Source organism: Elephas maximus, chromosome 14 (genome assembly GCF_024166365.1).
Source record: "Elephas maximus indicus isolate mEleMax1 chromosome 14, mEleMax1 primary haplotype, whole genome shotgun sequence".
Taxonomy (NCBI): domain Eukaryota; kingdom Metazoa; phylum Chordata; class Mammalia; order Proboscidea; family Elephantidae; genus Elephas; species Elephas maximus.
Genome location: NC_064832.1, coordinates 96379580 through 96396250, shown reverse-complemented (window position 1 = coordinate 96396250; position 16671 = coordinate 96379580). Strand labels below are relative to the sequence as shown.

The 16671-nt window shown below is 46.0% G+C and overlaps 1 long non-coding RNA gene across 2 annotated transcripts in view; it reads left to right on the top strand.

Annotated features, from left to right (window-relative positions):
* The window catches only part of LOC126058072 (uncharacterized), an 80864-nt gene that overhangs the window by 43587 nt on the left and 20606 nt on the right, over positions 1–16671 (top strand). Inside the window, exon 3 of one of the 2 annotated variants that reach the window (XR_007513079.1) lies at positions 1787–9066. The exons of the other annotated variant lie outside the window; for it this stretch is intronic. This is a non-coding gene — a long non-coding RNA (uncharacterized LOC126058072). Of the gene's footprint in view, positions 1–1786; positions 9067–16671 lie in introns of those variants that run through there. 2 annotated transcript variants of the gene reach the window in all.

Genomic DNA, 16671 nt, shown 5'->3' with positions numbered 1-16671 from the left:
AAATTCTTTTCCTGTAATCCTGTGATAGAAATTTAGAGGTTTCTGCCTCTCTTTAAAGGAGTCCTGGTGGCGCAGTGGTTAAGTGCTTGGCTGCTAACCAACAGGCTGGCAGTTTGAACCATCAGCTGCTGTACGGGAGAAAGACGTGGCAGTCTGCTCCCATAAAGATGACAGCCTTGGAAACTCTGTGGGGTAGCTCTGTTCTGTCCTATAGGGTCGCTGAGTCAGAATGGGCTGGACAACACACAACAAAAATAGCAACCTACTAAAACAGTTCACTTAGATAATGACAGTACCTGCCACAGAGATTGACTCTGGGGATTAACTGAAATAATAATGTCCGGCATGCAAAACGCTCCCAATGAAGATAAGTAAGTTGATAATTCCTTCCTGGTGCTTCCTGGAGTAGCACGTTACCCACAGCCTAAGGGAGCTGCTCCTGCAAAGACCACAGCCTAGAAAACCCTATGGGCCAACTCTGCCCTGCCACACGGGGTCGGCATTGACCAGGCGGCACCCAACACCAAGAACATAGGTCCCGAGGTCACTTGCACTCGACTACTAACTGAAAGGTTGGTGGTTGGAACTGAAGAAGAAAGGCCTGGTGACCTGCTTCTGTAAAGATGGCAGTCTAAGAAACCTGACGGGGCAGTCCTACCCTGTCACATTCTGACTGTGAGTCAGAATTGACTGCACGGCACCTAACAACAGCAGCAGGTGGAGCTCCACCATCAGAGGATACGAAGTCTGAGATCAGAGAGCACGTTGTTGTTGTTGGGCGCTGTCGAGTCAGTTCTGACTTAGAGCACTCCCACGTGACCGAGCGGGACTGCCCCATGGGGTTTCCTAGGCTGTCAGCTTTACGGGAGCAGGTCACCAGGTCTTTCTCCCATGGAGCCACTGGTAGGTTTGAGCCACTGACCTTTCGGTTAGCAGCCAAGCACTTAACCACTGCACCACTGAACTCCTTAACACACACAGTACTCCTCCTGTTAAGATATTAAAACAACTCATAGCAGCTAGAGCCCTGGTGGCACAGTGGTTAAGAGCTCCACTGCTGACCAAAAAGTCAGCAGTTAAATTCGCCAGCCACTGCTTGGAAACCCTATGGGACAGTTCTACTCTGTTCTGTAGGGTCACTATGAGTCTGAATCAACGGGTTGGGTTGGGTTTTAGAGACCTCAGAGAGCCCTTGGACCACCTCCCTGACTGTGCAGGCGTCACACGTGGGGCGAGTCTGATACACAGCCGTCAGCTGCCCAGCAGGTGGCTGCAGCCAGGGTCCTGGTGAACAGATGACCAGGCGGGTGCTTCTTCACAGGCGTGTTTCAGAGCAGCACCGACTGGTGAACGGATGACCAGGCGGGTGCTTCTTCACAGGCGTGTTTCAGAGCAGCACCAACTGGTGGACGGATGACCAGCCAGGTGCTTCTTCACAGGCGTGTTTCAGAGCAGCACCGACGCCTCCCTGTGCTGATTCACTTTTTTAAAATGCAACTTCTGCGTACACAGCAGGCACAGTTACCTCCTGTTCTTCTTCAAATAGGAGAAGAGATGTTGGAGAAAATTGGCACCTTCCGTCTGCCTGTATTTCAGACTTGGAGATAGGAAGAAGGTTTGGTATCTCAGCTTCCTGAATATTCCATAATCGGGGTGACCAAGCTCCTAGCTTTTCCGGGGCAGCCTCGGTTTATGCCTGCTGTTCCAATGCTCCATCAGATCGGCTTCTATTTCATGATCAGAGTGTCCTGGTTTGGATGATGGATTTTATGCTTTCTCTACCCAGAACACGAAGAGCACAAGTGGTGCAGTGGTTAAAGTGCTTGGCTGCTAACCGAAAGGCCAGTGGTTCGAACTCAGCAGCCACTGTTCGAGAGAAAGATGAGGCAGTCTGCTTCTGTAAAGACTACAACCTGGTAAACCTGGCCATTCTACTCTGTCCTGCAGGGACGCTATGAGTCGGAATCCACTCAACAGCACCACCAACAACAACTGAGCATTGGCTGTGAGTGATAAACTGTGCTGGGTGCGTTACATCCATTTTGTACAACTCTATGGAGGTAAAAAACTGAACCAAGAATACAGAGCAACATGTGGTAGGTGCCAGGATTTGAGCCCAGGGCAGCCTGGCTCCATTGTCTGTACTCTGCTCTGCTGAACTGTTTTCCCCACACCCTGTCTCTGGTGTGAAGGGTTCAGAAAGCAGTCATTGTAGGAGCTTCCTCAGAGCCTAGAGAAACAAAGCAAAGCCAAGAGTTGGGCTTAAGTCTTAAGAGATCCAAATCCATTTTGTTTTGGACTGTAATTTGTGGTAAAATAATAAGTGCTTTAATAAAGAGCTGGGTGTGTCCCCAGTGTCCCCAGTGGTTACATCTCCAAGAGGGAGCTGGCACACAAGCTGCTTTTCCCACCAGCCGCTGCAGATCGTGTCTGTCAGACCTGGCCCAAGGAAATTAGGAGGAACCAATAAGACAGAAGGGGCCCTGGTGGCACAGTGGATAAGTGCTTTGCTGTTAACCTAGAGATGGGCAGTTCGAACCACCACCTGTTCTGTGGGAGAAAGATACAGCCGTCTACTTCTACAAAGATTACAGCCTAGGAAACACTGTGGGACAGTTCTACTCTGTCCTATAGGGTTGTTATGAGCAGCAGCAGATTTTTTTTTTTTAATAAGACAAGATGAACCCTGGTGGTGCAACAGTTAAGCACTTCGCTGCTAACTGAAAGGTTGTTGGTTTGAACCCACCAGCAGCTCTGTGAGAGAAAGGCCTGGGGATCTGCTTCTGTAAAAAATTTTGCTGTTAGGTGCCATCCCGTCGGTTCCGAGCCCTAGGGACCTCATGTAACAGAGTAGAACTGTCCCATAGGGTTTTCTAGGCTGTGATTGTTACAGAGGCGGATCGCCCACCAGGTCTGTCTACCGCGGAGCCTCTGGGTGGATTTGAACTGCTGACTTCCTGATTAGCAGCCACGTGCTTAACATTGTGCCACCAGGGCTCCTTCCATAAGGATTAAGGCCTTGGAAACCCTATGGGATAGCTCTACTCTGTCCTATAGGGCCGCACTGAGAAGGAATCGCCCAACAACAACAGCAGGACGAGAGCCTTTGTAGCCTGCATGGTTTCCCCCACTGTTCCGCCACCTCCCTCCACCCTTCATCTGCTGCTACACGGCCTTCCCTGAGGCCAGGGGATGTTGTTTTCTCTGTGTCATTAGGGAAATCCAGCCAAGCCGAAGAGAAATAGGAGACAGGAAGTGTGTGTGTGTTTAAAGAAAAGCAAATATCCTTTATCAGAGGTAATTTATGTTTGGGCCAACCTGTCATTGTTGTTGTGTGCCTTGGGGTCAATTCCGACTCACAGCAACCCCATGTGACAGACAGAACTGCCCATAGGGTTTTCCAGGCCGTCATCTTTACAGAGCTGACTGCCAGGTCTTTCTCCTGCAGAGATGCCAAGTGGTTCAAACCACCAATCTTTCGGTTAGCAGCTGAGCACTTAACCATTCTACCACCCGGACTCGTTGGCCTGACCTAGAAACAGTTAAATAAAATGACTTACCACCCCTGTTCCTTTCAAGGTTTTCAACCTATGGAAAGAAGAACTTCAGTGACACCGGATGGCTTTGAGGTTTCTGCTTAACACTAACTTTAGCCAAAAAAAAAAAAAGCTTTAGAACAGAAAATCTCTTAGGTGACTGTTAGTTTTCTAAATCAAATGTTGGAAACTTCGTGCGGCTGTGGGTTTAGGAGCAGTTCAGAAGCCCTAGGAAAAGCCATGGGGCTGTGGGTTTAGGAGCAGTTCAGAAGCCCTAGGAAACACCATGGAGAACAAGGAGAAGCGTTCTAGGCATTTACTGAGCGACGCCCGCCATTGGATCATTAGGGTGCGCTCGTGCGGTGAGGTCGCGGGTGTTGCGTAAGTCTAGAATTCACGGGGTGGTTTGTTCTATAAAGGAGTTCTGACACGACTTTGGCAAAAGCTCTCAGTTGCTATGGATTAATGCCACTCAGAAGTCTTAGCTCTGGGATATAAGTCAGGTTGTAGCACAGACAGGTACGCTAGAATTCTAACTTTCTGGTAGAAGGTAAGAGGAAAATGAGATTGTGTTTAAACTGTCTATGTATATACGGTGGCCATCTTTTCATGAAAATTCTTCTCAATTCATTCAAAACTGTCGTTGCATCATCGAATGCAGTTTTGTCCTCCGAGAGACAAAAGGGTAGTGTTAGACTTTCTGAAAAATCCATTCGCTCCAAGGATGCAGACAAATGCAACATTGTTATCATCTCCGGGCCCTTCCAGAAGCCCAGTGCACAGCGTTCAGATAGAGCGTCCCGAAGGGTGGCCAAAAGTGAAATGGGACATCCACTGTGCCAACCCATTCACCAGCAGCACCCTGGGCTGAGAGGCAGGTCCAGGTGCTGGTTCCAGGCTGACATCACCCTCTCTGTAGGACCTCAGGTGAGATGCTAAATTCCTCCATTCTGCAACTGGCTTGCACGTAAAATGGATGAATGATGAGAGACAGAACAAACGTCAGAGGAAAGTTCAGAATACCTGCCCTTCCTACTTTTTTCTGTTTACTTTATTCTGAAGAGGGACTCAAACATAACCTAGCTGTTATGGTCCATGATTACTTTTTAAAAGTTGTGCCAGTCATTCATGCAGATGGCAACGTGGAAAGGAGGCTGCAGATGGGACCCAAAGGACGTTCAACAGGGAACGTGCCCACCTTTCCCTTCCTACCTCCTTCCCGACTCCTCCCTCTTCTCTCTTTGCTTTCCTTCATTTTTTTCCACACAATTTAACATCCACTGAGTTGAATGTAGAAGGGGCCCAGGTGGCACAACAGTTAAGTACTCAGCTGCTAACAGAAAGGTCTGAAGTTCAGACCCACCAGTGGCTCCACAGGAGAAAGACCTGGCAATCTGCTCGCCTAAAGATTACAGCCTTAGAAACCCTATGGGGCAGTTCTCTGTCACATGGGATTGCTGTGAGTTGGAATTACTGGACAGCACCCAACAACAACAACAACCACAGACTGAACAGTGACAGCCAGTGGCTGGTTAACGACTAAGTGCACTAGATGATGGAGCCCCTGGGTGGTACACAGGGCTAATGCTCTTGGCTGCTAACTGAAAGGTAGGAGGTTTTTAAGCTCACCCAGAAGTGCCTCGAAAGAAAGGCCTGGTGACCTACTTCTGGAAAATCAGCCCTTGAAAACCCTGCAGAGCACAGTTCTACTCTGCACAAGTAGAGTAGCCAGGAACCGGAATCAACTCCACAGCAACTGACTACTGGTGAGCATGTATGATAAATATATGATTGAATTTATTTATTTATTTGCCAGTGCATTTGTTCTTTGTGGTAGGTGTACCTGGAGTCCATCTTATGAATAAGGTAGGTGGCGTAAGATCTATACTTCTGTCTATAAGAATCTGGTAAAATCCCTAGTATTCGCTTGGGAATTCCATTTCTGTGCCATAAAAAAAGGGTAATATATGAATAAAGTCACTGTAGTGGCTTGCATGTTATTATGATTCTGGAAGCTATGCCACCAATATATCAAATACCAGGAGGGTCACCCATGGTGGCCAGGTTTCAGCAGACCTTCCAGGTTGAGATAGACTAGGAAGAAAGGTTTGGTGATCTACTTCTGAAAATCAGCCAATGAAAATCTCACGGATCATAACAGAATATTGTCAGATATAGTGCTGGAAGATGAGCCCCCTATGTTGGAAGACACTCAGAATACACAGTGGCCTCAACAATGGACTTGAGCATCCCAACAATTGTGAGGATGGCACAAGACCAGGCAACGTTTCATTCTTTTGTACCTGGGGTCATCAGATCCTTTGGAAAATAGTATTAGGTAGCATCTGAAGCACAAGAGGAGATTAGAAAATAAGGGGTTTCTGAAGGTCCAAAACCAAAATCCAAACGCATTGCCGCTGAGCTGATTCTGCCTCAACAGCAATCCTATTAGGACAGAGTAGAACTGCCCGTAGGTTTCCAAGGCTGTAATCTTGGAAGCAGACTGCCACGTCTTTCCCCTACAGAACCACTGGTGGGTTTGAACCACCAACCTTTCAGTTAGCAGTCAAGCACTTACCCACTGTACCAAGGGCTCCTTCTAAGTGCCCAAACCAAAGCCCAAGCCTCGTTGCCGTCATGTCAAATGGTGTGGCTGAGTAACGCAGCTGACGTTACCAAGCATTGTGCATCATCAATGTTATTTACAGCCCACATGCCTTAATGGGAATTGAATGAGGAATTATTTGGAGACTGTTCAGTGTAAGTCCATTACACGAAATGAAATATGGCAGCTTGGACCTGGTGACACTTTCACCCTTTGGAAGCAACAGAGTTGACATTTTCAAGCACTAGAGATATGTTTATTCAGGTCCCAGGTCATTATTCCATTGATCATAATTCGGTTCTGTGAATGATCACTCTGCCCCTGAAAGAAATTATGCTTCACTTATTGCATCTTAAAAGAGGTGAGAAAAATTATGGAAGATCATGACATAGTGATTGGTACTTAGGGGAGCAGTGAGACGTTATTCACGTAGAGAAGTAGACAGCAGATCAATTTATCTCCATCTGAAATACATTTTTCCAGCAGAGTAAAATTTCCAAATAAGAAGGCTGGAAAACAAAATATATATCAATGATAAAATTTGACTATTATTTTGCCAATATCTGTTTTTCCTATGAAGGCATCCAAAGCAATTTTGCTCCCACTGGGATTCCAAACCATTTTCTGGACTTGAAGGATAAAATACCTCTACTTTGGAGCAAAATTTTTTCTTGAATGCCTGTTGTTAGGTGCTGTCGAGTTGGTTCCAACTCGTAGTGACCCTGTGTATGACAATGAAACATTGCTGGGTCCTGTGCCGTCCTCATGACTGTTGTTATGCCTGAGCCCCTTGTTGCAGCCACTGTGGTGATCCACCTCACTGAGGGTCTTCCTTTCCTTCACTGACCCTCTATTTTACCAACAATGATGTCTTTCTCCAGGAGCTGGTCCCTCCTGATGACACGTCCAAAGTAAGTGCAACAAAGTCTTACCACCCTTGCTTCCAAGGGGCATTCTGGCTGTGCTTCCTCCAAGACAGACTTGTTTATTCTGGCAGTTCATGGTGTATTCAATATCCTTCACCAACACCATAATTCAAAGGCATCAATTCTTCTTGGGTCTTCCTTATTCACTGTCCAGCTTACGCACGTGTATGAAGTGATTGAAAATACCATGGTTAGGTCAGGCTCATCTTAGTCCTCAAAGAGACATCTTTGTTTTTCAACACTTTGAAGAGATCTTTTGTAGCAGATTTGCTCAATGCAATACATCGTTTGATTTCTTGACTGCTGCTTCCATGGGCGCTCATCCTGAATACACACAAGTTGATACAGAGACAGAATGCTACATAGATGGAGTAGCCTACTAATTGTTTTTTTTCTTTTAATTGTGCTTTGTTGTTGTTGTTGTTAGGTGCCATCGAGTCGGTCCTGACTCATAGCAAGCCTATGTACCACAGAACGAAACACTTCCTCGCCCTGCGCCATGCTCACAATTGTTATGCCTGAGCCCATTGTTGCAGCCACTGTGTCAGTTCCTCTCATTGGGAGTCTTCCTCTTTTCCACTGACCCTGTACTGTGCCAAGCATGATGTTCTTCTCCAAGGACCGATCCCTCCTGACAACATGTCCAAAGTATGTAAGACGCAGTTCTGGTTGTACTTCTTCTAAGACAGATTTGTTCGTTCTTTTGGCAGTCCATGGTATATTCAATATTCTTCGGTCTTCCTTATTCATTGTCCAGCTTTCACATGCATATGATGCAATTGGAGATACCACAGCTTGGATCAGGTGCACCTTACTTAGTCTCCAAGGTGACATCTTTGCTTTTCAACACTTTAAAGAGATCCTTTGCAGCAGATTTGCCCAACACAATGTGTCTTTTGATTTCTCGACTGCTGTTTCCATGGGTGTTGATTGTGGATCCAAGTAAAATAAAATCCTTGACAACTTCAATCTTTTCTCTGTTTATCATGATGTTGCTTATTGGTCCAGTTGTGAGGATTTTTGTTTCCTTTATGTTGAGGTGTAATGCATCCTGGAGGTTGTGGTCTTTGATCTTCATCAGCAAGTGCTTCAAGTCCTCTTCATTTTCAGCAAGCAAGGTTGTGTCATCTCCATATTGAAGGTTATTAATGAGTCTTCCTCCAGTCCTGATGCCACATTCTTCTTCATATTAGTTCAGCTTCTGGGATTATTTGCTCAGAATACTGATTGAATAAGTATGGTGAAAGGATACAACCCTGACACACACCTTTCCTGATTTTAAACCACACAGTATCCACTTGTTCTATTTGAACGACTGCCTCTTGGTCTATGTACAGGTTCCTCATGAGCACAGTCAAGTGTTCTGGAATTCCAGTTCTTCTAAGTGTTATCCATAATTTGTTATGATCCAAAATTGAATGTCTTTGCATAGTCTAATAAAACACAGGTGACATCTTTCTGGTATTGTCTGCTTTCAGCCAGGACCCATCTGACATCTGCAATGATGTCCCTCATTCCATGTTTTCTTCTGAATCCGGCTTGAACTTCTGGCAATTCCCTGTCAATGTGCTGCTGTAACCATTTTTGAGTTATCTTCATTAAAATTTTACTTGGTGCGATATTAATGATATTGTTCAATAATTTCTGCATTCTGTTGAATCACCTTTCTTTGGAATGGGCTCAAATATTGATCTCTTCCAGTCAGTTGGCCAGGTAGCTGCCTTCCAAATTTCTTGGCATAGATGAGTAAGTTCTTTCAACATTGCATCCATTTGTTGAAATATCTCAATTCGTATTCAGTCAGTTCCTGGAGCCTTGTTTTTCACCAATGCCATCAATGCACCTCGGACTTCTTCCCTTAGTACCATTGGTTCTTAATCATATGATACCTCCTAGAGTGGTTGGATGTCGACCAACTCTTTTTGGTGCAGGGGTGCAGGGACTCTGTTCCTTCCATCTTCCTTTGATACTTCCTGCATCATTCATTATTTTACCCGTAGAGTGCTTCAGTATTGCAACTCAAGAGTTGAATTTTTTCTTCATTTCTTTCAGCTTGAGAAATGCCAAGAATGTACATCCCTTTTGGTTTCTTAACTCCAGGCCATTGCACTTTTCATTATAATGGTTTATTTTGTCTTCTCAGGCTGCTCTTTGAAATCTTCTGTTCACTTCTTTTACTTCATCATTTCTTCCTTTTGCTTTAGCTACTCTATGTCCAAGTTCAAATTTCAGAGTCTCTTCTGACATCCAATTTGGTCTACTGTTTCTTTCTAATGGCCTTTGGCTTTCTTCATGTATGACGTCTTTGATGCCCTCCCACAACTCGCCTGATTTTTGGTCAATAGTGTTCAGTGTGTCAAGTCTCTTCTTGAGATAATCTCCAAATTCAGGTGGGATACACTCAAGATTGTATTTTGGCTCTCGTGGAGTTGTTTTAATTTTATTCGGCTTCAACTTGAACTTACATACGAACAATTGATGGTCTGTTCCGCAGTTGGCCTTTGGCCTTGTTCCAACTGATGATATTGAGCTTCTCCATCATCTCTTTCCATAGATGTAGTTGATGTGATTCCTCTGTATTCCATCTGGGGTGAGGTCCATGTGTATAATCACCGTTTATGTTGTTGAAAAAGGTATATATTTGCAATGAAGAAGTCGTTGGTCTTGCAAATTTCTGTCCTGTGAATCCAGCTTCTTTTCTATCACCAAGGCCATATTTCCAACTACTGATCCTTCTTCTTTGTTGCTAACTTTCACATTCCAATCACCAGTAATTATCAATTCATCTTGATTGCAGGTTTGATCAATTTCTGACTGCAGAAGTTGGTAAAAATCTTCAATTTCTTCATCTTTGGCTTTAGCAGTTGGTGCATAAATTTGAATGATAGTTGTATTAACTGGTCTTCCTTGTAGACATATGGATATTATCCTATCACTGACAGCATTGTACTTCAGAAAAGATCTCGAAATGTTCTTTTTGGCGATGGACGCAACACCATTCCTCTTCAATTTGTCATTCCCGGCATAGTAGACCATATGATTGTCTGATTCAAGATGGCCAATACCAGCCCATTTCAGCTCACTAAGGCCTAGGATATCGATCTTTTTGCCCTCCGTTTCATTTTTGATGACTTCCAATTTTCCTAGATTCATACTTTGTACATTCCATGTTCCTATTGTTAATGGATGTTCGCAGCTGTTTTTTCTCATTTTGAGCCGCGCCACATCAGCAAATGAAGGTCCCGAAAGCTTGACTCCATCCATGTCATTAGGATAGACTCTACTTTGAGGAGGCAGCTCTTCCCCAGTTGTATTTTGAGTGCCTTCCAACCTGAGGGCCTCATCTTCCAGCACTACATCTGACTGTGTTCCACTGCTATTCACAAGGTTTTTGCAGGTCTATTTTTTAGAAGTAGATCATCAGGTCCTTCTTCCTAGTCTACCTTTGTCTGGAAGCTCTGCTGATACCTGTCCACCATGGGTGACCCTGCCAGCATTTGGAATACTTGTGATGTAGCTGCCAGCATCACAGCAACACACAATCTACCACAGCAGGACAAACTGACAGACACGTGGTCTATCAATGTATTGTCTCCAGCAGTGGGACAATCATGGGAAAGGCATAAGAAGAGAGAGAAACCCCTTTCTTGCATCTACCAGACTAAAGCCAATGCAGAGGTGAAGAACGACTAGGAGTTGGGACTCATCGATTCTCAGTACAAAATGTTTATGAAAAAACTTCTGTGTACCTCTCTAGGCTAGGGGGAGCTCTGGTGGCACAATGCTGAAGCGCTCTGCTACTAACTGAGAGGTTGGTGGTTTGAGTCCAACCAGCAGCTCTGTGGGAGAAAGACCTGGCGACCTGCTCCTGCAAAGATTATGGCATAGGGAACTCTATGGAGCAGTTCTACCCTGTGACATGGGGTTACTGTGAGTTAGAATCCACGTGACGGCACACGACAACAAGATGTGGCTAGAGCACAGCCAGCGCTGTGAAGAGAAAGATGGAATCCCACAGACGTAGGAGTGTGCACAATTCTTCCTTTGTTTGTTTATTGTTCTGCGTGTTTACCCTTGGAGAGGGCTGTCTTCTCAGGTCAAAGGGGCGAAGGTCGTGAGGCAGGCAGTGAGGGAGGGGCGAAGGGCCACCTGCTGTCCAGAACTCAGTTATGCATTTGGAGAGGGTGATGTAAGACCTTAGTAGGGAAGGCACGCAGCCCACACTCGTTGTGACAGCAGGCCTGTTTCCTAATAAACTGAAACCAAACCCGCCGCTGCCGAGCTGACTACGACTCACAGCAGCTCCGCTTGAGTCAGAGTAGAATCGTGCTCCACGGGGTTTTCAGTGGCTGAGTTTTCGGAAGGAGATCCCCGGGACTTTCTTCCAAGGCACCTCTGGGTGTACCGGAATCGCCAGCCTTTCGGTTAGCAGCCAAGGGCGTTAACCGCTTTCACTAACCAGGAAGTCCAACTCCAATTTTATAATAAGTATCAATCAGTTAACTGTTCTCAGCTTTAAACTGCATCTTTCCTGTTGTCGTCAAATGAAGTCAAGTCAGTTCTGGCTCATAGCGACCCCATGGGACAGATTAGAACTGTCCCCTAAGGTTTTCTAGGCTGTAGCCTTTACGGGAGCAGATCGCCAGGTCTTTCTCTCTCAGACCTGCTGCTTGGATTTGAACCACCAACCTTTACTTAAACGTTTTTGCCACCAGCGATCCTTCTGAATCTTTCCTAGGGGCTGGGAAGTGATGGAATTTTTTTTTGTTTGTTTGGGGGGGTTTTTGGGGGGGAAGTGATGGAATGGTTGGAAATGGGACTGAAAGCCAGCCAAAAGGAAGTCTCATGAGCCTCGATAAAATAAGCTGAATGTGAGCAGCATTTTAGGATGTGAGGGAAAGAGAGGAACTGGGACCTACCAATTAGTGAGTGAGGGACTGAGGGACCGAGTGGCCAGGACTTTGCAGCTGCTTTGCGTGGCCTCTCTGGGAAGCTCGATCTATTCCTCTGGCACCATCACTTCCAAGCAAGCTACTCAAACTGATCTCACGGTGCAGCTGTGAGCAACAGGCAATAAAAGCAAGCTTGAGGCTTTTTGCAAATATTCAAAAATTACATAAACATCGAAGAATAACAGGACCGTTGGAACGTGTTACGTAAGTTATGTCTGGTTCAGTAACAGGTTTTTTGCCTTTGATATGTGTTTTATTTCTTTTATGTTCGTAGCCAAATGATACTCAGCTCATATGACTTCTCTGAGAGGCTTCGCAAACCATCTGAGATTGTTGCCACATTAGAGGCAAATGAAAGATTTACAGAACAAGATAGTGTTTCTGGCAGGATGGAGCCAGGGACAAAGGCAATGAGGCGACACTGATTTTTTGCCAAGCAATTCCTTGGCTCGTGAGAATTCAAAAAGTGATGTTAAAATTTAGCTGTATTTCATTTCTTTCTTTTTTTTTTTTTTTATTCTTACCCATATAAAGGTACCAGCTTATACGATATGTGCTGGTGATAAAGAATACCATATAGTGTCATCCATAATTCTCATATGTGTCATTACCGAATTTAAAGTAGATTTAACTTATAAGCCCTGGTATTTCCTTAGAGGATACGCACATTCATTTATGTTGTTGTTCCTTGTGTGCCATCGAGTCCGTCCTTCTGCACCGCTGAGTCAGTTCCGACTCATAGCCACCTTATCGGACAGAGTAGAACTTCCCCATTGTTTTCTAGGCTGTGATCTTTATGGGAGCAGATTGCCAGGTCTTTCTCCTTCAGAGCTGCTGGGTGAGTTCGAACTACCAACCTTAGCAGCTGAGCACTTAAGTTGTGCCACCCAACCCAGAAAACCCAGTGCCGTCGAGTCGATTCCGACTCATAGCAACCCTATAGGACAGAGTAGAACTGCCCCATAGAGTTTCCAAGGAGCGCCTGGCGGATTCAAACTGCCGACCCGTTGGTCAGCACCTTGGTGAGCCACCAGCACTCCTTATATTCGTGTCTAGACTTTGACAAAATGAAATCCAGATAAAAATATTATGAATCTTTTCAGTGTTTATGTCAAAGCCAAGCACACATTTGGCTCCGTGTAGAGTCGCTAACAGACAAGCTGAAACAGAAAAACGTCTAACTGGCAGCTTTGTTTTCTTCCTAAAAAACAGCACAAAAGAGCAGCGCCTGGCGATTTCATCGTTAGGACAGAGGAATACGTACCGTGTGGTCCCTCCTTCATAACATGGGAAATGAGAGTGGCTGGTAATTGTCAGTTAACGTGTGGGTTCTTTGTTAATTTACTAGCAAACTGACATTTTTGTTGATCAATGACACACAGTTAGAAATGAAAACTGCTCTGTGATGGTGTTTGGACATGAGAATTGCGGTAGCCTGGCCTTGAGAAGCTGAATTGGAGACCTGGCCTATCGCTCGGCCAGGGCTTGCTGGAAGTAGAATTGCCCGTTCGTTGTTATTGTTGTTGTTGTCATTAGATGCCTCTGAGTCCCTTTTCACACACAGCAGGCCCATGAGACAGAGTGGGACTGCCCCGTAGGGTTTCCCAGGCCATAGTCTTTAGGAGTAGATCACTGGCTCTTTCTCCCACAGAGCTCCCGTGGAGCAGCTGGAGGGTATGAACCTCCAACCTTTCAGTTAGCAGCTGAGCACTTAACCACTGTGCCACCAGGGCTCCTTATGGTGACCTAATTGGACATAAGTATTGCAAATAACCAGAATCGACTGTATTTCACTCCCCTGACAGCTTCCCAAAATACTTAGAATAAAATCCCACTCATGGCCCCGGCTACAAGGCCCTAGTGACTGGCCCCCCTAACCCTCTCCCCTCTTCTTACCACGCTCCCACTCAGCTGCCACTCCACAGATACACAGGTCTGGTTTTTGACTCTCCAACACACTGGGCTAATTCCATGCTCATGGGCTTGGCACTTGCTCTTCCTTCGGGTTGAAATGTGTGTCTCCTAGACCTACGTCCTCTTGGCATTACTTAGACCAGAGTACAAACATCCTGGCCTCAGATTATCCTGTACTCTGGGCAGGCCAGCCCCCAGGAGTTTATAATCCTCCCAGACTGTTCTGGAACCCAAGATGCATGTCCAGGTCATCCTCGGTTCTCATGAGATCCAAGAGCCCTTTGAGAGAAAGCTTGAATGAACGAACATTTGGATAAAGACATGCATAGGGCTGTGGGCAGTCTGGGTAGGTGGGTATGTTCCCTGAAGGGGGCTGTTTTTATTAATTGCCATCAAGTCAGCTCCAACTCATGGCAACCCCGTAAACAACAGAAGGAAATGTTCCCCAGTCCTGTACCATCTTCATGATCCTTGGCATATGCTAGCCCATCGTTGCAGCCCTGGTGGCATAGTGGTTAAGTGCTATGGCTGCTAAAGAAAAGGTTGGCAGTTAGAATCCACCAGCCACTCCTTGGAAACCCTGTGGGGCAGTTCTACTCTGTCCTGTAGAATCACAATGAGTTGAAATCAACTTGATGGCAATGGGTTCGGTTTGTCTGGTTTTCCGACCTAGGGACTCATTTTCCAGCACTGTATCAGACAGCGTTCTGCTGTGATCCAGGGAGTTTTCAGTGGCTAATTTTCAGAAGTAAATCATCACCCCTTTCTTCGTAGTCTATCGTAGTCTGGAAGCTCTGCTGAAACCTGTCCACCATGGGCAACCCTGCTGGTGTTGGAAAAACTGGTGACATAGCTTCCAGCATCACAGCAACACACAAGCCCCCACAGCAGGTCAAATGGATGGAAGAGTGATGGGAAGGGGGCTAGACAGAAGGAAAAGAAAATGAGGCACAGAAATGACATTCCGTGGAAAAGGTTGAAAGGTGTTGTGGTCTCTGTGCTAGGCGTGGCTGCTGCCGGGAATCGAGGTTTCAGGTGAAGATGTGCCTGGCCAGCCCTTCCCCATCTTTTGGTGCTGGGTCACCATGGCTGGCCATCAGGGTTATACATGGAACAGAGACACCTGATAAGAGGGCAGCACTTGCTTAATAAATTGCACACATTTTTTTTTGCAATGTTCCGCCAGAGGAAATCCAAGTGTCTTTAGGAAGGAGTGACTCTTCTAATTCTTACCCAGGCACCGTTGGGCTAGGGGAGGGCCTGGCAGGGCACCCATGGAAGGAAAGAGATGTTGTATGGGGGAGGGAACTATGCCACTAGGATCCCAGTGGCGCTATGTTAGGAAATCCCTGTGACAAAGCTGATCTCCAGAAGTAGGTAGAATTTTCCTACTGGCCACAGGGGAGAAAAGCACCCAGGCCAGTGTGTCAATGTGGTCTACAGAGGCCAGTAGGCCAGTGTCCCGAAGTGGTCTACAGAGGCCAGTGTCCCCAAGTGGTCTACAGAGGCCAGTGGGCCAGTGCCCTGAAGTGGTCTTCAGAGGCCAGCACCCCCAAGTGGTTTACAGAGGCCAATGTCCCCATGTGGTCTACAGAGCCCAGTGTCCCCAAGTGGTCTACAGAGGCTGGTGGGCAGGAAGGCGGAGCAAGTACAGACTCAGGGTCCGAGGGGTGTGTGGGGCCCCCAGCCCAGGGGAATTGACCTGCTTACTTTTCACTCAAAGGAAGACCCTCTATGAGATGGGCTGACACAGTGCTGCAAGAATGGCTCAGGCATAGCAGTGATGTAAGGATGGCACAGGACAGGGTAACATTTCATTCTATTGTACGGAAGGTTGCTATGAGTCAAAACCGACTCGACGGCACCTAACGATGGCAACTCTGCCTTCTAACAGGGCTTGTTGTTTTTGATAGGTGCCATCGAGTCGGTTCTGACTCATGGAGACCCTATGTACAACAGAGCGAAACAGGGCTTGATATACCATAATTATAGCACATACATAGTTGGAGTACTATTATTTATTTCTTACCATCTGGCATTGTTGTTGTTGTTGTTGTTGTGTGCCATTGAGTCGATTCCAACTCATAGCAACTTCATGTGACACAGTAGAACGGTTAGCAGCTTAATGCTTAACCGTTGCACCACCAGGGCTCCTTCTGGTCTACCCTCCCCAAACTCTTCAAGGATGAGGACTGTGTCTTAGTTGTACTTATCCCATTAGGACCTAGCACAGGCCTGGTACATAACATCAGCTCAATAATATGGACAGGATTGATGCTTATGGGTTTTGTAATTTTATCCAAAAAGTTTTGTATAATTCCATTTTCTCCCATTCCTTTTACATTTTCATTCCAGACTGGGGCATTGTCATAAGGACATAGTATTTTCAACAAACAAAATAAACCCTACTCCTAAGTTAGAAAATAGCTTAACAAAGCCCCAGTGAAGAAGTCTTTCCTGGCCAAAGGCCTTCCGCCCCTTCTTCCATCTCCAAGCTATCATAAGTACTTTGCTGTTGTTGTTAGGTGCCAGGAGTCAATTCCAACTCATAGCGATCCCATGGGACAGAGTAAAACTGCCCCATTGGGTTTTCTAGGCTGTAACATTTACCGGAGCCAATTATCAGGTCTTTCTACTGTGGAGCAGCTGGTGGGTTCAAACCCCCGACCTTTCGGTTAGCAGTTCAGCGCTTAACCATTGTGCCACCCAAAAATCAACCAAACCTGTTGCCATCAAGT